The following is a 21259-nucleotide window of genomic DNA, read 5'->3' as shown; positions in this document are numbered from 1 at the left end:
AGAGGGTTAGAGAGAGAGGGTTAGAGAGAGGGGGTTAGAGAGAGAGAGGGTTAGAGAGAGAGCGGGTTAGAGAGAGAGAGGGTTAGAGAGAGAGAGGGTTAGAGAGAGAGGGGGTTAGAGAGAGAGAGGGTTAGAGAGAGAGGGTTAGAGAGAGAGGGTTAGAGAGAGAGAGTGTTAGAGAGAGAGAGGGTTAGAGAGAGAGAGAGGGTTAGAGAGAGGGTTAGAGAGAGAGGGTTAGAGAGAGAGAGGGTTAGAGAGAGAGGGTTAGAGAGAGAGGGTTAGAGAGAGGGGGTTAGAGAGAGAGAGGGTTAGAGAGAGAGGGTTAGAGAGAGAGAGAGGGTTAGAGGGGGTTAGAGAGAGAGAGAGGGTTAGAGAGAGGGTTAGAGATAGAGAGGTTTAGAGATAGAGAGCGAGAGTTAGAGAGGGTTAGAGAGAGAGGGGGCTTGAGAGAGAGGCTTAGAGAGAGAGGCTTAGACAGAGAGAGAGGGTGAGAGAGAGAGAGGGGGTTAGAGAGAGGGGGTTAGAGAGAGGGGGTTAGAGAGAGAGAGGGTTAGAGAGAGAGAGGGGGTTAGAGAGAGGGGGTTAGAGAGAGGGGGTTAGAGAGAGGGGGTTAGAGAGAGAGAGGGTTAGAGAGAGAGAGAGGGTTAGACAGAGAGGGTTAGAGAGAGAGAGGGGGTTAGAGAGAGGGGGTTAGAGAGAGGGGGTTAGAGAGAGGGGGTTAGAGAGAGAGAGGGTTAGAGAGAGAGAGGGGGTTAGAGAGAGGGGGTTAGAGAGAGGGGGTTAGAGAGAGGGGGTTAGAGAGAGAGAGGGTTAGAGAGAGAGAGAGGGTTAGACAGAGAGGGTTAGAGAGAGAGAGGGGGTTAGAGAGAGGGGGTTAGAGAGAGAGAGGGTTAGAGAGAGAGAGGGGGTTAGAGAGAGAGCGGGTTAGAGAGAGAGCGGGTTAGAGTGAGAGAGGGTTAGAGAGAGAGCGGGTTAGAGAGAGAGGGTTAGAGAGAGAGAGGGTTAGAGAGAGAGCGGGTTAGAGAGAGAGAGGGTTTCGAGAGAGAGAGGGTTAGAGAGAGAGGGTTAGAGAGAGAGAGTGTTAGAGAGAGAGGGTTAGAGAGAGAGGGTTAGAGAGAGAGAGGGTTAGAGAGAGAGCGGGTTAGAGAGAGAGGGTTAGAGAGAGAGAGGGTTAGAGAGAGAGCGGGTTAGAGAGAGAGGGTTATAGAGAGAGAGGGTTAGAGAGAGAGTGGGTTAGAGAGAGAGTGTTAGAGAGAGAGAGGGTTAGAGAGAGAGAAGGTTAGAGAGAGAGAGGGTGAGAGAGAGAGAGGGTTAGAGAGAGAGAGTGTTAGAGAGAGAGAGAGGGTTAGAGAGAGGGTTAGAGAGAGAGAAGGTTAGAGAGAGAGAGGGTGAGAGAGAGAGGGTGAGAGAGAGAGGGTGAGAGAGAGAGAGAGGGTGAGAGAGAGAGAGAGGGTTAGAGAGAGAGGGTTAGAGAGAGAGGGTTAGAGAGAGAGGGTTAGAGAGAGAGCGGGTTAGAGAGAGAGAGGGTTAGAGAGAGGGTTAGAGAGAGAGAGAGGGTTAGAGATAGCGAGGGTTAGAGAGAGAGAGGGTTAGAGAGAGAGAGGGTTAGAGAGAGAGAGGGTTAGAGAGAGAGAGTGTTAGAGAGAGAGAGACCATCAGAGAGAGAGAGGGTTAGAGAGAGAGGGTTAGAGAGAGAGAGGGTTAGAGAGAGAGGGTTAGAGAGAGAGAGAGAGGGTGAGAGAGAGAGGGTTAGAGAGAGAGAGGGTTAGCGATAGCGAGGGTTAGAGAGAGAGGGTTAGAGAGAGAGAGGGTTAGAGAGAGAGAGGGTTAGAGAGAGAGAGGGTTAGAGAGAGAGCAGGTTAGAGAGAGAGAGGGTTAGAGAGAGAGAGGGTTAGAGAGAGAGAGTGTTAGAGAGAAAGGGTTAGAGAGAGAGCGTTAGAGAGAGAGAGGTTTAGAGAGAGAGGGTTAGAGAGAGAGAGGGTTAGAGAGAGAGAGGGTTAGAGAGAGAGAGGGTTAGAGAGAGAGAGTGTTAGAGAGAGAGGGTTAGAGAGAGAGGGTTAGAGAGAGAGAGAGAGGGTTAGAGAGAGAGAGGGTTAGAGAGAGAGGGTTCGAGAGAGAGAGGGTTAGAGAGAGAGAGAGAGGGTTAGAGATAGAGAGGGTTAGAGAGAGAGAGGGTTAGAGAGAGAGAGGGTTAGAGAGGGTTAGAGAGAGAGAGGGTTAGAGAGAGAGAGGGTTAGAGATAGAGAGGGTTAGAGAGAGAGGGGGTTAGAGATAGCGAGGGTTAGAGAGAGAGGGTTAGAGAGAGAGAGGGAGAGAGAGAGGGTTAGAGAGAGAGGGTTAGAGAGAGAGAGGGTTAGAGAGAGAGAGGGTTAGAGAGAGAGGGGGTTAGAGAGAGAGAGGGTTGAGCGAGAGAGAGAGTTAGAGAGAGAGGGTTAGAGATAGAGGGTTAGAGAGAGAGGGTTAGAGAGAGAGGGTTAGAGAGAGAGGGGGTTAGAGGGAGAGAGGTTTAGAGAGAGATAGGGTTAGAGAGAGAGAGGGTTAGAGAGAGAGTGTTAGAGAGAGAGGGTTAGAGAGAGAGGGTAGGGAGAGAGTGTTAGAGAGAGAGAGGGTGAGAGAGAGAGGGTGAGAGAGAGAGGGTGAGAGAGAGGGTGAGAGAGAGAGGGTTAGAGATAGAGGGTTAGAGAGAGAGAGAGAGTGTTGGAGAGAGAGAGAGGGTGAGAGAGAGAGGGTGAGAGAGAGAGAGAGGGTTAGAGAGAGGGGGGTTAGAGAGAGAGGGTTAGAGAGAGAGGGTTAGAGAGAGAGGGTTAGAGAGAGAGGGTTAGAGAGAGGGTTAGAGAGAGAGGGTTAGAGAGAGAGAGAGGGTTAGAGAGAGAGGGGGTTAGAGAGAGAGGGTTAGAGAGAGAGAGGGTTAGAGAGAGAGGGGGTTAGAGAGAGAGGGTTAGAGAGAGAGGGTTAGAGAGAGAGGTTTAGAGAGAGAGGGGGTTAGAGAGAGAGGGTTAGAGAGAGGGTGAGAGAGAGAGAGAGAGGGTTAGAGAGAGAGAGGGTTAGAGAGAGTGTTAGAGAGAGAGAGAGGGTTGGAGACAGAGGGGTAGAGAGAGGGTTAGCGAGAGAGAGGGTTAGAGAGAGAGGGGGTTAGAGAGAGAGGGTTAGAGAGAGAGAGGGTTAGAGAGAGGGGGTTAGAGAGAGAGAGGGTTAGAGAGAGGGGGTTAGAGAGAGAGAGGGTTAGTGAGAGAGAGAGGGTTAGAGAGAGGGGGTTAGAGAGAGAGAGGGTTAGAGAGAGAGAGACGGTTAGAGAGAGAGAGGGTTAGAGAGAGAGGGTTAGAGATAGAGAGGGTGAGAGAGAGAGGGTTAGAGAGAGAGAGAGGGTTAGAGAGAGAGAGGGTTAGAGAGAGAGAGGGTTAGAGAGAGAGAGGGTTAGAGATAGCGAGGGTTAGAGAGAGAGGGTTAGAGAGAGAGCGTGTTAGAGAGAGAGCAGGTTAGAGAGAGCGGGTTAGAGAGAGAGAGGGTTAGAGAGAGAGGTTTAGAGAAAGAGAGGGTTAGAGAGAGAGAGAGGGTTAGAGAGAGAGAGGGTTAGAGAGAGAGGGTTAGAGAGAGAGAGGGTTAGAGAGAGAGGGTTAGAGAGAGAGAGGGTTAGAGAGAGAGCGGGTTAGAGAGAGAGGTTTAGAGAGAGAGAGAGGGTTGGAGAGAGAGAGGGTTAGAGAGAGAGGGTTAGAGAGAGAGAGGGTTAGAGAGAGAGAGGGTTAGTGAGAGAGGGTTAGAGAGAGAGGGTTAGAGAGAGAGGGTTAGAGAGAGAGAGAGGGTTAGAGAGAGAGAGGGTTAGAGAGAGAGAGGGTTAGAGAGAGAGGGTTAGAGAGAGGGTTAGAGAGAGAGAGGGTTAGTGAGAGAGGGTTAGAGAGAGAGGGTTAGAGAGAGAGGGTTAGAGAGAGAGAGAGGGTTAGAGAGAGAGAGAGGGTTAGAGAGAGAGGGTTAGAGAGAGAGGGTTAGAGAGAGAGGTTTAGAGAGAGAGAGAGGGTTAGAGAGAGAGGGTTAGAGAGAGAGGGTTAGAGACAGAGAGGGTTAGAGAGAGAGAGGGTTAGAGAGAGAGGGTTAGAGAGAGAGCGGGTTAGAGAGAGAGCAGGTTAGAGACAGCGGGTTAGAGAGAGAGAGGGTTAGAGAGAGAGGGTTAGAGAAAGAGAGGGTTAGAGAGAGAGAGGGGGTTAGAGAGAGAGAGGGTTCGAGAGAGAGAGGGTTAGAGAGAGAGGGTTAGAGAGAGAGGGTTAGAGAGAGGGGGTTAGAGAGAGAGGGTTAGAGAGAGAGGGTTAGAGAGAGAGGGTTAGAGAGAGAGGGTTAGAGAGAGAGAGGGTAAGAGAGAGAGGGTTAGAGACAGAGAGGGTTAGAGAGAGAGGGTTAGAGAGAGAGAGAGGGTTAGAGAGAGAGAGGGGGTTAGAGAGAGAGAGGGTTCGAGAGAGAGGGTTAGAGAAAGAGAGGGTTAGAGAGAGAGAGGGGGTTAGAGACAGAGAGGGTTAGAGAGAGAGGGTTAGAGAAAGAGAGGGTTAGAGAGAGAGAGGGGGTTAGAGAGAGAGAGGGTTCGAGAGAGAGAGGGTTAGAGAGAGAGGGTTAGAGAGAGATGGTTAGAGAGAGAGAGGGTTAGAGAGAGAGGGTTAGAGAGAGGCGGTTAGAGAGAGAGGGTTAGAGAGAGAGGGTTAGAGAGAGAGGGTTAGAGAGAGAGAGGGTAAGAGAGAGAGGGTTAGAGACAGAGAGGGTTAGAGAGAGAGGGTTAGAGAGAGAGGGTTAGAGAGAGAGGGTTAGAGAGAGAGAGGGTAAGAGAGAGAGGGTTAGAGACAGAGAGGGTTAGAGAGAGAGAGGGTTAGAGAGAGAGGGTTAGAGAGAGAGGGTTAGAGAGAGAGGGTTAGAGAGAGAGCGGGTTAGAGAGAGGGGGTTAGAGAGAGAGGGGGTTAGAGAGAGAGGTCAGAGAGAGAGCGGGTTAGAGAGAGAGGGTTAGAGAGAGAGGGTTAGAGAGAGAGAGAGGGTAAGAGAGAGAGAGGGTTAGAGAGAGAGAGGGTTAGAGAGAGAGAGGGTGAGAGAGAGAGAGGGTTAGAGAGAGAGGGTTAGAGAGAGAGCGGGTTAGAGAGAGAGCGGGTTAGAGAGAGAGAGGGTTAGAGAGAGAGGGTTAGAGAGAGAGGGTTAGAGGGAGAGAGGGTGAGAGAGAGAGGGTTAGAGAGGGAAAGGGTTAGAGAGAGAGAGGGTTAGAGAGAGAGAGGGTTAGAGAGAGAGAGGGTGAGAGAGAGAGAGGGTTAGAGAGAGCGGGTTAGAGAGAGAGCGGGTTAGAGAGAGAGCGGGTTAGAGAGAGAGAGGGTAAGAGAGAGAGGGTTAGAGACAGAGAGGGTTAGAGAGAGAGGGTTAGAGAGAGAGGGTTAGAGAGAGAGGGTTAGAGAGAGAGGGTTAGAGAGAGAGGGTTAGAGAGAGAGGGGGTTAGAGAGAGAGGGGGTTAGAGAGAGAGGGTTAGAGAGAGTGGGTTAGAGAGAGTGTTAGAGAGAGAGAGAGAGGGTAAGAGAGGGTTAGAGATAGAGAGAGGGTTAGAGAGAGAGAGGGTAAGAGAGAGAGGGTTAGAGACAGAGAGGGTTAGAGAGAGAGAGGGTTAGAGAGAGAGGGTTAGAGAGAGAGCGGGTTAGAGAGAGAGGGTTAGAGAGAGAGGGGGTTAGAGAGAGAGAGGTCAGAGAGAGAGAGGGTTAGAGAGAGGGTTAGAGAGAGAGGGTTAGAGAGAGAGAGAGGGTAAGAGAGAGAGTGTTAGAGACAGAGGGGTAGAGAGAGAGGGGGTTAGAGAGAGAGAGGTTAGAGAGAGAGAGGGTTAGAGAGAGAGGGTTAGAGAGAGAGGGTTAGAGAGAGAGAGAGAGGGTTAGAGAGAGAGGGTTAGAGAGAGAGGGGGTTAGAGAGAGAGGGTTAGAGAGAGAGGGTTAGAGAGAGTGTTAGAGAGAGAGAGAGAGAGGGTAAGAGAGAGAGGGTTAGAGACAGAGAGGGTTAGAGAGAGAGAGGGTTAGAGAGAGAGACTTAGAGAGAGAGGGTTAGAGGGAGAGAGGGTGAGAGAGAGAGGGTTAGAGAGAGAGAGGGTTAGAGAGAGAGAGGGTTAGAGAGAGAGAGGGTTAGAGAGAGAGAGGGTGAGAGAGAGAGAGGGTTAGAGAGAGAGGGTTAGAGAGAGAGCGGGTTAGAGAGAGAGCGGGTTAGAGAGAGAGAGGGTTAGAGAGAGGGGGTTAGAGAGAGAGGGTTAGAGAGAGAGGGGGTTAGAGAGAGAGGGTTAGAGAGAGAGGGTGAGAGAGAGAGAGGGTTAGAGAGATAGGGTTAGAGAGAGAGGGTTAGAGAGAGAGCGGGTTAGAGAGAGGGGGTTAGAGAGAGAGGGTGAGAGAGAGAGGGTGAGAGAGAGTGTTAGAGAGAGAGAGAGGGTAAGAGAGAGAGGGTTAGAGACAGACATCGTTAGAGAGAGAGAGGGTTAGAGAGAGAGGGTTAGAGAGAGAGGGTTAGAGAGAGAGAGGGTTAGAGAGAGAGAGGGTGAGAGAGAGAGAGGGATAGAGAGAGAGCGGGTTAGAGAGAAGGGGTTAGAGAGAGAGGGTTAGAGAGAGAGAGAGGGTAAGAGAGAGAGTGTTAGAGACAGAGAGAGGGTAAGAGAGAGAGGGTTAGAGACAGAGAGGGTTAGAGAGAGAGCGGGTTCGAGAGAGAGGGTTAGAGAGAGAGGGTTAGAGAGAGAGGGTTAGAGAGAGAGGGTTAGAGAGAGAGGGGGTTAGAGAGAGAGGGTTAGAGAGAGGGTTAGAGAGAGGGGGTTAGAGAGAGAGGGTTAGAGAGAGAGAGAGGGTTAGAGAGAGAGGGTTAGAGTGAGAGGGTTAGAGAGAGAGGGTAAGAGAGAGAGAGGGTTAGAGAGAGAGAGAGGGTTAGAGAGAGAGGGGGTTAGAGAGAGAGAGGGTTAGACAGAGGGAGGGTTAGAGAGAGAGGGTTAGAGAGAGAGGGTTAGAGAGAGAGGGTTAGAGAGAGAGAGGGTTAGAGAGAGAGGGTTAGAGAGAGAGGGTGAGAGAGAGAGGGTTAGAGAGAGAGGGGGTTAGAGAGAGAGGGTTAGAGAGAGAGAGTGTTAGAGAGAGAGAGGGTTAGAGAGAGAGGGTTATTGAGAGAGGGTTAGAGACAGAGAGAGGGTAAGAGAGAGAGGGTTAGAGACAGAGAGAGGGTAAGAGAGAGAGGGTTCGAGAGAGAGAGGGTTAGAGAGAGAGGGATAGAGAGAGAGGGTTAGGTAGAGAGGGTTAGAGCGAGACAGAGGGTTAGAGGGTGAGAGGGTTAGAGAGAGAGAGGGTTAGAGAGAGAGAGGGGGAGTTAGAGAGAGAGAGGGTTAGAGAGAGAGAGGGTTAGAGAGAGAGAGGGTTAGAGAGAAAGGGTTAGAGAGAGAGGGTTAGAGAGAGAGAGGGTAAGCGAGAGAGAGGGTTAGGTAGAGAGGGCTAGAGAGAGAGGGTTAGAGAGAGAGGGGGTTAGAGAGAGAGAGGGTAAGAGAGAGAGGGTGAGAGAGAGAGGGTGAGAGAGAGAGAGAGGGTTAGAGAGAGAGAGGGTTAGAGAGAGAGAGGGTTAGAGAGAGAGAGGGTTAGAGAGAGTGCGGGTTAGAGAGAGGGATAGAGAGAGAGAGGGGAAGAGTCAGAGAGGGTTAGAGAGAGAGAAGGTTAGAGAGAGAGAGGTTAGAGAGAGAGAGGGTTAGAGAGAGAGGGTTAGAGAGAGAGGGTTAGAGAGAGAGAGAGGGTTAGAGAGAGAGGGTTAGAGAGAGAGGGGTTAGAGAGAGAGGGTTAGAGAGAGAGGGTTAGAGAGAGTGTTAGAGAGAGAGAGAGAGAGGGTAAGAGAGAGAGGGTTAGAGACAGAGAGGGTTAGAGAGAGAGAGGGTTAGAGAGAGAGGGTTAGAGAGAGAGGGTTAGAGGGAGAGAGGGTGAGAGAGAGAGGGTTAGAGAGAGAGAGGGTTAGAGAGAGAGAGGGTTAGAGAGAGAGAGGGTTAGAGAGAGAGAGGGTGAGAGAGAGAGAGGGTTAGAGAGAGAGGGTTAGAGAGAGAGCGGGTTAGAGAGAGAGCGGGTTAGAGAGAGAGAGGGTTAGAGAGAGGGGGTTAGAGAGAGAGGGTTAGAGAGAGAGGGGGTTAGAGAGAGAGGGTTAGAGAGAGAGGGTGAGAGAGAGAGAGGGTTAGAGAGAGAGGGTTAGAGAGAGAGGGTTAGAGAGAGAGCGGGTTAGAGAGAGGGGGTTAGAGAGAAAGGGTTAGAGAGAGAGGGTGAGAGAGAGAGGGTGAGAGAGAGTGTTAGAGAGAGAGAGAGGGTAAGAGAGAGAGGGTTAGAGACAGACAGGGTTAGAGAGAGAGAGGGTTAGAGAGAGAGAGGGTGAGAGAGAGAGAGGGATAGAGAGAGAGCGGGTTAGAGAGAAGGGGTTAGAGAGAGAGGGTTAGAGAGAGAGAGAGGGTAAGAGAGAGAGTGTTAGAGACAGAGAGAGGGTAAGAGAGAGAGGGTTAGAGACAGAGAGGGTTAGAGGGAGAGCGGGTTCGAGAGAGAGGGTTAGAGAGAGAGGGTTAGAGAGAGAGGGTTAGAGAGAGAGGGTTAGAGAGAGAGGGGGTTAGAGAGAGAGGGTTAGAGAGAGGGTTAGAGAGAGGGGGTTAGAGAGAGAGGGTTAGAGAGAGAGAGAGGGTTAGAGAGAGAGGGTTAGAGTGAGAGGGTTAGAGAGAGAGGGTAAGAGAGAGAGAGGGTTAGAGAGAGAGAGAGGGTTAGAGAGAGAGGGGGTTAGAGAGAGAGAGGGTTAGACAGAGGGAGGGTTAGAGAGAGAGGGTTAGAGAGAGAGGGTTAGAGAGAGAGGGTTAGAGAGAGAGGGTTAGAGAGAGAGAGGGTTAGAGAGAGAGGGTTAGGGAGAGAGGGTAAGAGAGAGAGAGGGTTAGAGAGAGAGGGGGTTAGAGAGAGAGGGTTAGAGAGAGAGAGTGTTAGAGAGAGAGGGTTAGAGAGAGAGGGTTATTGAGAGAGGGTTAGAGACAGAGAGAGGGTAAGAGAGAGAGGGTTAGAGACAGAGAGAGGGTAAGAGAGAGAGGGTTCGAGAGAGAGAGGGTTAGAGAGAGAGGGTTAGAGAGAGAGGGTTAGGTAGAGAGGGTTAGAGAGAGAGGGTTAGAGAGAGAGAGGGTAAGCGAGAGAGAGGGTTAGGTAGAGAGGGTTAGAGAGAGAGGGCTAGAGAGAGAGGGTTAGAGAGAGAGGGGGTTAGAGAGAGAGAGGGTAAGAGAGAGAGGGTGAGAGAGAGAGAGTGATAGAGAGAGAGAGGGTTAGAGAGAGAGAGGGTTAGAGAGAGAGAGGGTTAGAGAGAGAGAGGGTTAGAGAGAGAGAGGGTTAGAGTGAGTGCGGGTTAGAGAGAGAGAGGGGAAGAGTCAGAGAGGGTTAGAGAGAGAGAAGGATAGAGAGAAAGAGGGTTAGAGAAAGAGAGGGTTAGAGATAGAGAGGGGTAGAGTGAGAGCGGGTTAGAGATAGCGAGAGGGTTAGAGAGAGAGGGTTAGAGAGAGAGGGTGTGAGAGAGAGGGTTAGAGAGAGAGGGGGTTAGAGAGAGAGGGTGAGATAGAGAGGGTTAGAGAGAGAGGGTTAGAGAGAGAGAGGGTTAGAGAGAGAGAGGGTTAGAGAGAGAGAGGGTTAGAGAGAGAGAGGGTTAGAGAGAGAGGTTTAGAGAGAGAGAGGGTTAAGAGAAAAGTGGGATAGAGAGAGAGAGAGGGTTAGAGAGAGAGCGGGTTAGAGAGAGAGACAGTGTTAGAGACAGGGTTAGAGAGAGAGAGAGGTTTAGAGAGAGAGAGAGGGTTAGAAAGAGCGGGTTAGACAGAGAGAGAGGGTTAGAGAGAGAGAGAGGGTTAGAGAGAGAGAGACAGTTAGAGAGAGAGGGTGAGAGAGAGAGGGTTAGAGAGAGGGTGTTAGAGAGAGAGAGGGTTAGAGAGAGAGGGTTAGAGAGAGAGAGGGTTAGAGAGAGAGACAGTGTTAGAGACAGGGTTAGAGAGAGGGGGTTAGAGAGAGCGGGTTAGAGAGAGAGAGAGAGGTTGAGAGAGAGAGAGAGGGTTAGAGAGAGAGAGGGTCAGAGAGAGAGAGAGGGTTAGAGAGAGAGAGAGGGTTAGAGAGAGAGAGAGGGTTAGAGAGAGGCGGGTTAGAGAGAGAGAAATGTTTCGAGCGAGAGAGAGGGTTAGAGAGAGAGAGAGAGGGGGTTAGAGAGAGAGAGGGTTAGAGAGAGAGAGAGGGTTAGAGAGAGAGAGGGTTAGAGAGAGAGCGGGTTAGAGAGAGAGAGGTTTAGAGAGAGAGAGAGGGTTAGAGAGAGAGAGGGTTAGAGAGAGAGAGGGTTAGAGAGAGAGGGTTAGAGAGAGAGAGGGTTTGAGAGAGAGAGAGGATTAGAGATAGAGAGAGGATTAGAGAGAGAGAGAGGGTGAGAGAGAGAGAGGGTTAGAGAGAGAGAGGGTTAGAGAGAGAGGGTTAGAGAGAGAGAGGGTTAGAGAGAGAGGGTGAGAGAGAGAGAGGGTTAGAGAGAGAGGGTTAGAGATAGAGAGGGTTAGAGAGAGAGAGGGTTAGAGAGAGGGTTAGAGAGAGAGAGAGGGTTAGAGAGAGAGGGTTAGAGAGAGAGGGTTAGAGAGAGAGAGGGTTAGAGAGAGAGAGGGTTAGAGAGAGAGAGGGTTAGAGATAGAGAGGGTGAGAGAGAGAGGGTTAGAGAGAGAGCGGGTTAGAGAGAGAGGGTTAGAGAGAGAGAGGGTTAGAGAGAGAGGGTGAGAGAGAGAGAGGGTTAGAGAGAGAGGGTTAGAGAGAGAGGGTGAGAGAGAGAGGGTTAGAGAGAGAGGGTTAGAGAGAGAGAGGGTTAGAGAGAGAGAGGGTTAGAGATAGAGAGGGTGAGAGAGAGAGCGTTAGAGAGAGAGAGGGTTAGAGAGAGAGGGTGAGAGAGAGAGAGGGTTAGAGAGAGAGGGTTAGAGAGAGCGGGTTAGAGAGAGAGGGTTAGAGAGAGAGAGGGTTAGAGAGAGAGGGTTAGAGAGAGAGGGTTAGAGAGAGAGGGTTAGAGAGAGAGAGGGTTAGAGAGAGAGAGGGTTAGAGAGAGAGGGTTAGAGAGAGAGCGGGTTAGAGAGAGAGCAGGTTAGAGAGAGCGGGTTAGAGAGAGAGAGGGTTAGAGAGAGAGGGTTAGAGAAAGAGAGGGTTAGAGAGAGAGAGGGGGTTAGAGAGAGAGAGGGTTCGAGAGAGAGAGGGTTAGAGAGAGAGGGTTAGAGAGAGAGGGATAGAGAGAGAGGGGGTTAGAGAGAGAGGGTTAGAGAGAGAGGGTTAGAGAGAGAGGGTTAGAGAGAGAGGGTTAGAGAGAGAGGGTTAGAGAGAGAGAGGGTAAGAGAGAGAGGGTTAGAGACAGAGAGGGTTAGAGAGAGAGGGTTAGAGAGAGAGGGTTAGAGAGAGAGGGGGGGTTAGAGAGAGAGAGGGTTCGAGAGAGAGGGTTAGAGAAAGAGAGGGTTAGAGAAAGAGAGGGTTAGAGAGAGAGAGAGGGTTAGAGAAAGAGAGGGTTAGAGAGAGAGAGGGGGTTAGAGAGAGAGAGGGTTCGAGAGAGAGAGGGTTAGAGAGAGAGGGTTAGAGAGAGGCGGGTTAGAGAGAGAGAAAGGTTTCGAGAGAGAGAGAGGGTTAGAGAGAGAGAGAGAGGGGGTTAGAGAGAGAGAGGGTTAGAGAGAGAGAGAAGGTTAGAGAGAGAGCGGGTTAGAGAGAGAGAGGTTTAGAGAGAGAGAGAGGGTTAGAGAGAGAGAGGGTTAGAGGGAGAGCGGGTTCGAGAGAGAGGGTTAGAGAGAGAGGGTTAGAGAGAGAGGGTTAGAGAGAGAGGGGGTTAGAGAGAGAGGGTTAGAGAGAGGGTTAGAGAGAGGGGGTTAGAGAGAGAGGGTTAGAGAGAGAGAGAGGGTTAGAGAGAGAGGGTTAGAGTGAGAGGGTTAGAGAGAGAGGGTAAGAGAGAGAGAGGGTTAGAGAGAGAGAGAGGGTTAGAGAGAGAGGGGGTTAGAGAGAGAGAGGGTTAGACAGAGGGAGGGTTAGAGAGAGAGGGTTAGAGAGAGAGGGTTAGAGAGAGAGGGTTAGAGAGAGAGGGTTAGAGAGAGAGAGGGTTAGAGAGAGAGGGTTAGGGAGAGAGGGTAAGAGAGAGAGAGGGTTAGAGAGAGAGGTTTAGAGAGAGAGAGGGTTAAGAGAAAAGTGGGATAGAGAGAGAGAGAGGGTTAGAGAGAGAGCGGGTTAGAGAGAGAGACAGTGTTAGAGACAGGGTTAGAGAGAGAGAGAGGTTTAGAGAGAGAGAGAGGGTTAGAAAGAGCGGGTTAGACAGAGAGAGAGGGTTAGAGAGAGAGAGAGGGTTAGAGAGAGAGAGACAGTTAGAGAGAGAGGGTGAGAGAGAGAGGGTTAGAGAGAGGGTGTTAGAGAGAGAGAGGGTTAGAGAGAGAGGGTTAGAGAGAGAGAGGGTTAGAGAGAGAGACAGTGTTAGAGACAGGGTTAGAGAGAGGGGGTTAGAGAGAGCGGGTTAGAGAGAGAGAGAGAGGTTGAGAGAGAGAGAGAGGGTTAGAGAGAGAGAGGGTCAGAGAGAGAGAGAGGGTTAGAGAGAGAGAGAGGGTTAGAGAGAGAGAGGGTTAGAGAGAGGCGGGTTAGAGAGAGAGAAATGTTTCGAGCGAGAGAGAGGGTTAGAGAGAGAGAGAGAGGGGGTTAGAGAGAGAGAGGGTTAGAGAGAGAGAGAGGGTTAGAGAGAGAGCGGGTTAGAGAGAGAGAGGTTTAGAGAGAGAGAGAGGGTTAGAGAGAGAGAGGGTTAGAGAGAGAGAGGGTTAGAGAGAGAGGGTTAGAGAGAGAGAGGGTTTGAGAGAGAGAGAGGATTAGAGATAGAGAGAGGATTAGAGAGAGAGAGAGGGTGAGAGAGAGAGAGGGTTAGAGAGAGAGAGGGTTAGAGAGAGAGGGTTAGAGAGAGAGAGGGTTAGAGAGAGAGGGTGAGAGAGAGAGAGGGTTAGAGAGAGAGGGTTAGAGATAGAGAGGGTTAGAGAGAGAGAGGGTTAGAGAGAGGGTTAGAGAGAGAGAGAGGGTTAGAGAGAGAGGGTTAGAGAGAGAGGGTTAGAGAGAGAGAGGGTTAGAGAGAGAGAGGGTTAGAGAGAGAGAGGGTTAGAGATAGAGAGGGTGAGAGAGAGAGGGTTAGAGAGAGAGCGGGTTAGAGAGAGAGGGTTAGAGAGAGAGAGGGTTAGAGAGAGAGGGTGAGAGAGAGAGAGGGTTAGAGAGAGAGGGTTAGAGAGAGAGGGTGAGAGAGAGAGGGTTAGAGAGAGAGGGTTAGAGAGAGAGAGGGTTAGAGAGAGAGAGGGTTAGAGATAGAGAGGGTGAGAGAGAGAGCGTTAGAGAGAGAGAGGGTTAGAGAGAGAGGGTGAGAGAGAGAGAGGGTTAGAGAGAGAGGGTTAGAGAGAGCGGGTTAGAGAGAGAGGGTTAGAGAGAGAGAGGGTTAGAGAGAGAGGGTTAGAGAGAGAGGGTTAGAGAGAGAGGGTTAGAGAGAGAGAGGGTTAGAGAGAGAGAGGGTTAGAGAGAGAGGGTTAGAGAGAGAGCGGGTTAGAGAGAGAGCAGGTTAGAGAGAGCGGGTTAGAGAGAGAGAGGGTTAGAGAGAGAGGGTTAGAGAAAGAGAGGGTTAGAGAGAGAGAGGGGGTTAGAGAGAGAGAGGGTTCGAGAGAGAGAGGGTTAGAGAGAGAGGGTTAGAGAGAGAGGGATAGAGAGAGAGGGGGTTAGAGAGAGGGGGTTAGAGAGAGAGGGTTAGAGAGAGAGGGTTAGAGAGAGAGGGTTAGAGAGAGAGGGTTAGAGAGAGAGAGGGTAAGAGAGAGAGGGTTAGAGACAGAGAGGGTTAGAGAGAGAGGGTTAGAGAGAGAGGGTTAGAGAGAGAGAGGGGGTTAGAGAGAGAGAGGGTTCGAGAGAGAGGGTTAGAGAAAGAGAGGGTTAGAGAGAGAGAGAGGGTTAGAGAAAGAGAGGGTTAGAGAGAGAGAGGGGGTTAGAGAGAGAGAGGGTTCGAGAGAGAGAGGGTTAGAGAGAGAGGGTTAGAGAGAGGCGGGTTAGAGAGAGAGAAAGGTTTCGAGAGAGAGAGAGGGTTAGAGAGAGAGAGAGAGGGGGTTAGAGAGAGAGAGGGTTAGAGAGAGAGAGAAGGTTAGAGAGAGAGCGGGTTAGAGAGAGAGAGGTTTAGAGAGAGAGAGAGGGTTAGAGAGAGAGAGGGTTAGAGGGAGAGCGGGTTCGAGAGAGAGGGTTAGAGAGAGAGGGTTAGAGAGAGAGGGTTAGAGAGAGAGGGGGTTAGAGAGAGAGGGTTAGAGAGAGGGTTAGAGAGAGGGGGTTAGAGAGAGAGGGTTAGAGAGAGAGAGAGGGTTAGAGAGAGAGGGTTAGAGTGAGAGGGTTAGAGAGAGAGGGTAAGAGAGAGAGAGGGTTAGAGAGAGAGAGAGGGTTAGAGAGAGAGGGGGTTAGAGAGAGAGAGGGTTAGACAGAGGGAGGGTTAGAGAGAGAGGGTTAGAGAGAGAGGGTTAGAGAGAGAGGGTTAGAGAGAGAGGGTTAGAGAGAGAGAGGGTTAGAGAGAGAGGGTTAGGGAGAGAGGGTAAGAGAGAGAGAGGGTTAGAGAGAGAGGGGGTTAGAGAGAGAGGGTTAGAGAGAGAGAGTGTTAGAGAGAGAGTGTTAGAGAGAGAGGGTTAGAGAGAGAGGGTTATTGAGAGAGGGTTAGAGACAGAGAGAGGGTAAGAGAGAGAGGGTTAGAGACAGAGAGAGGGTAAGAGAGAGAGGGTTCGAGAGAGAGAGGGTTAGAGAGAGAGGGTTAGAGAGAGAGGGTTAGGTAGAGAGGGTTAGAGAGAGAGGGTTAGAGAGAGAGAGGGTAAGCGAGAGAGAGGGTTAGGTAGAGAGGGTTAGAGAGAGAGGGCTAGAGAGAGAGGGTTAGAGAGAGAGGGGGTTAGAGAGAGAGAGGGTAAGAGAGAGAGGGTGAGAGAGAGAGAGTGATAGAGAGAGAGAGGGTTAGAGAGAGAGAGGGTTAGAGAGAGAGAGGGTTAGAGAGAGAGAGGGTTAGAGAGAGAGAGGGTTAGAGTGAGTGCGGGTTAGAGAGAGAGAGGGGAAGAGTCAGAGAGGGTTAGAGAGAGAGAAGGATAGAGAGAAAGAGGGTTAGAGAAAGAGAGGGTTAGAGATAGAGAGGGGTAGAGTGAGAGCGGGTTAGAGATAGCGAGAGGGTTAGAGAGAGAGGGTTAGAGAGAGAGGGTGTGAGAGAGAGGGTTAGAGAGAGAGGGGGTTAGAGAGAGAGGGTGAGATAGAGAGGGTTAGAGAGAGAGGGTTAGAGAGAGAGAGGGTTAGAGAGAGAGAGGGTTAGAGAGAGAGAGGGTTAGAGAGAGAGAGGGTTAGAGAGAGAGGTTTAGAGAGAGAGAGGGTTAAGAGAAAAGTGGGATAGAGAGAGATAGAGGGTTAGAGAGAGAGCGGGTTAGAGAGAGAGACAGTGTTAGAGACAGGGTTAGAGAGAGAGCGGGTTAGAGAGAGGCGGGTTAGAGAGAGAGAGAGGTTTAGAGAGAGAGAGAGGGTTAGAAAGAGCGGGTTAGACAGAGAGAGAGGGTTAGAGAGAGAGAGAGGGTTAGAGAGAGAGAGACAGTTAGAGAGAGAGGGTGAGAGAGAGAGGGTTAGAGAGAGGGTGTTAGAGAGAGAGAGGGTTAGAGAGAGAGGGTTAGAGAGAGAGAGGGTTAGAGAGAGAGACAGTGTTAGAGACAGGGTTAGAGAGAGGGGGTTAGAGAGAGCGGGTTAGAGAGAGAGAGAGAGGTTGAGAGAGAGAGAGAGGGTTAGAGAGAGAGAGGGTCAGAGAGAGAGAGAGGGTTAGAGAGAGAGAGAGGGTTAGAGAGAGAGAGGGTTAGAGAGAGGCGGGTTAGAGAGAGAGAAATGTTTCGAGCGAGAGAGAGGGTTAGAGAGAGAGAGAGAGGGGGTTAGAGAGAGAGAGGGTTAGAGAGAGAGAGAGGGTTAGAGAGAGAGCGGGTTAGAGAGAGAGAGGTTTAGAGAGAGAGAGAGGGTTAGAGAGAGAGAGGGTTAGAGAGAGAGAGGGTTAGAGAGAGAGGGTTAGAGAGAGAGAGGGTTTGAGAGAGAGAGAGGATTAGAGATAGAGAGAGGATTAGAGAGAGAGAGAGGGTGAGAGAGAGAGAGGGTTAGAGAGAGAGAGGGTTAGAGAGAGAGGGTTAGAGAGAGAGAGGGTTAGAGAGAGAGGGTGAGAGAGAGAGAGGGTTAGAGAGAGAGGGTTAGAGATAGAGAGGGTTAGAGAGAGAGAGGGTTAGAGAGAGGGTTAGAGAGAGAGAGAGGGTTAGAGAGAGAGGGTTAGAGAGAGAGGGTTAGAGAGAGAGAGGGTTAGAGAGAGAGAGGGTTGGAGAGAGAGAGGGTTAGAGATAGAGAGGGTGAGAGAGAGAGGGTTAGAGAGAGAGCGGGTTAGAGAGAGAGGGTTAGAGAGAGAGAGGGTTAGAGAGAGAGGGTGAGAGAGAGAGAGGGTTAGAGAGAGAGGGTTAGAGAGAGAGGGTGAGAGAGAGAGGGTTAGAGAGAGAGGGTTAGAGAGAGAGAGGGTTAGAGAGAGAGAGGGTTAGAGATAGAGAGGGTGAGAGAGAGAGCGTTAGAGAGAGAGAGGGTTAGAGAGAGAGGGTGAGAGAGAGAGAGGGTTAGAGAGAGAGGGTTAGAGAGAGCGGGTTAGAGAGAGAGGGTTAGAGAGAGAGAGGGTTAGAGAGAGAGGGTTAGAGAGAGAGGGTTAGAGAGAGAGGGTTAGAGAGAGAGAGGGTTAGAGAGAGAGAGGGTTAGAGAGAGAGAGGGTTAGAGAGAGAGGGTTAGAGAGAGAGCGGGTTAGAGAGAGAGCAGGTTAGAGAGAGCGGGTTAGAGAGAGAGAGGGTTAGAGAGAGAGGGTTAGAGAAAGAGAGGGTTAGAGAGAGAGAGGGGGTTAGAGAGAGAGAGGGTTCGAGAGAGAGAGGGTTAGAGAGAGAGGGTTAGAGAGAGAGGGATAGAGAGAGAGGGGGTTAGAGAGAGAGGGTTAGAGAGAGAGGGTTAGAGAGAGAGGGTTAGAGAGAGAGGGTTAGAGAGAGAGAGGGTAAGAGAGAGAGGGTTAGAGACAGAGAGGGTTAGAGAGAGAGGGTTAGAGAGAGAGGGTTAGAGAGAGAGAGGGGGTTAGAGAGAGAGAGGGTTCGAGAGAGAGGGTTAGAGAAAGAGAGGGTTAGAGAGAGAGAGAGGGTTAGAGAAAGAGAGGGTTAGAGAGAGAGAGGGGGTTAGAGAGAGAGAGGGTTCGAGAGAGAGAGGGTTAGAGAGAGAGGGTTAGAGAGAGGCGGGTTAGAGAGAGAGAAAGGTTTCGAGAGAGAGAGAGGGTTAGAGAGAGAGGGGGTTAGAGAGAGAGAGGGTTAGAGAGAGAGAGAAGGTTAGAGAGAGAGCGGGTTAGAGAGAGAGAGGTTTAGAGAGAGAGAGAGGGTTAGAGAGAGAGAGGGTTAGAGGGAGAGCGGGTTCGAGAGAGAGGGTTAGAGAGAGAGGGTTAGAGAGAGAGGGTTAGAGAGAGAGGGTTAGAGAGAGAGGGGGTTAGAGAGAGAGGGTTAGAGAGAGGGTTAGAGAGAGGGGGTTAGAGAGAGAGGGTTAGAGAGAGAGAGAGGGTTAGAGAGAGAGGGTTAGAGTGAGAGGGTTAGAGAGAGAGGGTAAGAGAGAGAGAGGGTTAGAGAGAGAGAGAGGGTTAGAGAGAGAGGGGGTTAGAGAGAGAGAGGGTTAGACAGAGGGAGGGTTAGAGAGAGAGGGTTAGAGAGAGAGGGTTAGAGAGAGAGGGTTAGAGAGAGAGGGTTAGAGAGAGAGAGGGTTAGAGAGAGAGGGTTAGGGAGAGAGGGTAAGAGAGAGAGAGGGTTAGAGAGAGAGGGGGTTAGAGAGAGAGGGTTAGAGAGAGAGAGTGTTAGAGAGAGAGGGTTAGAGAGAGAGGGTTATTGAGAGAGGGTTAGAGACAGAGAGAGGGTAAGAGAGAGAGGGTTAGAGACAGAGAGAGGGTAAGAGAGAGAGGGTTCGAGAGAGAGAGGGTTAGAGAGAGAGGGTTAGAGAGAGAGGGTTAGGTAGAGAGGGTTAGAGAGAGAGGGTTAGAGAGAGAGAGGGTAAGCGAGAGAGAGGGTTAGGTAGAGAGGGTTAGAGAGAGAGGGCTAGAGAGAGAGGGTTAGAGAGAGAGGGGGTTAGAGAGAGAGAGGGTAAGAGAGAGAGGGTGAGAGAGAGAGAGTGATAGAGAGAGAGAGGGTTAGAGAGAGAGAGGGTTAGAGAGAGAGAGGGTTAGAGAGAGAGAGGGTTAGAGAGAGAGAGGGTTAGAGTGAGTGCGGGTTAGAGAGAGAGAGGGGAAGAGTCAGAGAGGGTTAGAGAGAGAGAAGGATAGAGAGAAAGAGGGTTAGAGAAAGAGAGGGTTAGAGATAGAGAGGGGTAGAGTGAGAGCGGGTTAGAGATAGCGAGAGGGTTAGAGAGAGAGGGTTAGAGAGAGAGGGTGTGAGAGAGAGGGTTAGAGAGAGAGGGGGTTAGAGAGAGAGGGTGAGATAGAGAGGGTTAGAGAGAGAGGGTTAGAGAGAGAGAGGGTTAGAGAGAGAGAGGGTTAGAGAGAGAGAGGGTTAGAGAGAGAGAGGGTTAGAGAGAGAGGTTTAGAGAGAGAGAGGGTTAAGAGAAAAGTGGGATAGAGAGAGAGAGAGGGTTAGAGAGAGAGCGGGTTAGAGAGAGAGACAGTGTTAGAGACAGGGTTAGAGAGAGAGCGGGTTAGAGAGAGGCGGGTTAGAGAGAGAGAGAGGTTTAGAGAGAGAGAGAGGGTTAGAAAGAGCGGGTTAGACAGAGAGAGAGGGTTAGAGAGAGAGAGAGGGTTAGAGAGAGAGAGACAGTTAGAGAGAGAGGGTGAGAGAGAGAGGGTTAGAGAGAGGGTGTTAGAGAGAGAGAGGGTTAGAGAGAGAGGGTTAGAGAGAGAGAGGGTTAGAGAGAGAGACAGTGTTAGAGACAGGGTTAGAGAGAGGGGGTTAGAGAGAGCGGGTTAGAGAGAGAGAGAGAGGTTGAGAGAGAGAGAGAGAGTTAGAGAGAGAGAGGGTCAGAGAGAGAGAGAGGGTTAGAGAGAGAGAGAGGGTTAGAGAGAGAGAGGGTTAGAGAGAGGCGGGTTAGAGAGAGAGAAATGTTTCGAGCGAGAGAGGGGGTTAGAGAGAGAGAGGGTTAGAGAGAGAGAGAGGGTTAGAGAGAGAGCGGGTTAGAGAGAGAGAGGTTTAGAGAGAGAGAGAGGGTTAGAGAGAGAGAGGGTTAGAGAGAGAGAGGGTTAGAGAGAGAGGGTTAGAGAGAGAGAGGGTTTGAGAGAGAGAGAGGATTAGAGATAGAGAGAGGATTAGAGAGAGAGAGAGGGTGAGAGAGAGAGAGGGTTAGAGAGAGAGAGGGTTAGAGAGAGAGGGTTAGAGAGAGAGAGGGTTAGAGAGAGAGGGTGAGAGAGAGAGAGGGTTAGAGAGAGAGGGTTAGAGATAGAGAGGGTTAGAGAGAGAGAGGGTTAGAGAGAGGGTTAGAGAGAGAGAGAGGGTTAGAGAGAGAGGGTTAGAGAGAGAGGGTTAGAGAGAGAGAGGGTTAGAGAGAGAGAGGGTTGGAGAGAGAGAGGGTTAGAGATAGAGAGGGTGAGAGAGAGAGGGTTAGAGAGAGAGCGGGTTAGAGAGAGAGGGTTAGAGAGAGAGAGGGTTAGAGAGAGAGGGTGAGAGAGAGAGAGGGTTAGAGAGAGAGGGTTAGAGAGAGAGGGTGAGAGAGAGAGGGTTAGAGAGAGAGGGTTAGAGAGAGAGAGGGTTAGAGAGAGAGAGGGTTAGAGATAGAGAGGGTGAGAGAGAGAGCGTTAGAGAGAGAGAGGGTTAGAGAGAGAGGGTGAGAGAGAGAGAGGGTTAGAGAGAGAGGGTTAGAGAGAGCGGGTTAGAGAGAGAGGGTTAGAGAGAGAGAGGGTTAGAGAGAGAGGGTTAGAGAGAGAGGGTTAGAGAGAGAGGGTTAGAGAGAGAGAGGGTTAGAGAGAGAGAGGGTTAGAGAGAGAGGGTTAGAGAGAGAGCGGGTTAGAGAGAGAGCAGGTTAGAGAGAGCGGGTTAGAGAGAGATAGGGTTAGAGAGAGAGGGTTAGAGAAAGAGAGGGTTAGAGAGAGAGAGGGGGTTAGAGAGAGAGAGGGTTCGAGAGAGAGAGGGTTAGAGAGAGAGGGTTAGAGAGAGAGGGATAGAGAGAGAGGGGGTTAGAGAGAGAGGGTTAGAGAGAGAGGGTTAGAGAGAGAGGGTTAGAGAGAGAGGGTTAGAGAGAGAGAGGGTAAGAGAGAGAGGGTTAGAGACAGAGAGGGTTAGAGAGAGAGGGTTAGAGAGAGAGGGTTAGAGAGAGAGAGGGGGTTAGAGAGAGAGAGGGTTCGAGAGAGAGGGTTAGAGAAAGAGAGGGTTAGAGAGAGAGAGGGGGTTAGAGACAGAGGGTTAGAGAAAGAGAGGGTTAGAGAGAGAGAGGGGGTTAGAGAGAGAGAGGGTTCGAGAGAGAGAGGGTTAGAGAGAGAGGGTTAGAGAGAGGCGGGTTAGAGAGAGAGAAAGGTTTCGAGAGAGAGAGAGGGTTAGAGAGAGAGAGAGAGGGGGTTAGAGAGAGAGAGGGTTAGAGAGAGAGAGAAGGTTAGAGAGAGAGCGGGTTAGAGAGAGAGAGGTTTAGAGAGAGAGAGAGGGTTAGAGAGAGAGAGGGTTAGAGAGAGAGAGGGTTAGAGAGAGAGGGTTAGAGAGAGAGAGGGTTTGAGAGAGAGAGAGGATTAGAGATAGAGAGAGGATTAGAGAGAGAGAGGGTGAGAGAGAGAGAGGGTTAGAGAGAGAGAGGGTTAGAGAGAGAGGGTTAGAGAGAGAGAGGGTTAGAGAGAGAGGGTGAGAGAGAGAGAGGGTTAGAGAGAGAGGGTTAGAGAGAGAGAGGGTTAGAGAGAGAGAGGGTTAGAGAGAGGGTTAGAGAGAGAGAGAGGGTTAGAGAGAGAGGGTTAGAGAGAGAGGGTTAGAGAGAGAGAGGGTTAGAGAGAGAGAGGGTTAGAGATAGAGAGGGTGAGAGAGAGAGGGTTAGAGAGAGAGCGGGTTAGAGAGAGAGGGTTAGAGAGAGAGAGGGTTAGAGAGAGAGGGTGAGAGAGAGAGAGGGTTAGAGAGAGAGGGTGAGAGAGAGAGAGGGTTAGAGAGAGAGGGTGAGAGAGAGAGGGTTAGAGAGAGAGGGTTAGAGAGAGAGAGGGTTAGAGAGAGAGAGGGTTAGAGATAGAGAGGGTGAGAGAGAGAGGGTTAGAGAGAGAGAGGGTTAGAGAGAGAGGG

The 21259-nt window shown here is 50.9% G+C and overlaps 1 protein-coding gene across 1 annotated transcript in view; it reads right to left on the bottom strand.

Moving 5' to 3' along the window:
- LOC140422628 (uncharacterized) overlaps positions 1 to 21259 on the bottom strand; it is a 98678-nt gene that overhangs the window by 8854 nt on the left and 68565 nt on the right. The gene's annotated exons all lie outside the window — the stretch shown is intronic.

This window comes from Scyliorhinus torazame, chromosome 5, assembly GCF_047496885.1.
Source record: "Scyliorhinus torazame isolate Kashiwa2021f chromosome 5, sScyTor2.1, whole genome shotgun sequence".
Taxonomy (NCBI): domain Eukaryota; kingdom Metazoa; phylum Chordata; class Chondrichthyes; order Carcharhiniformes; family Scyliorhinidae; genus Scyliorhinus; species Scyliorhinus torazame.
Note: the sequence above shows the minus strand (reverse complement) of the source record. Positions and strands in the feature narration are given on the sequence as shown.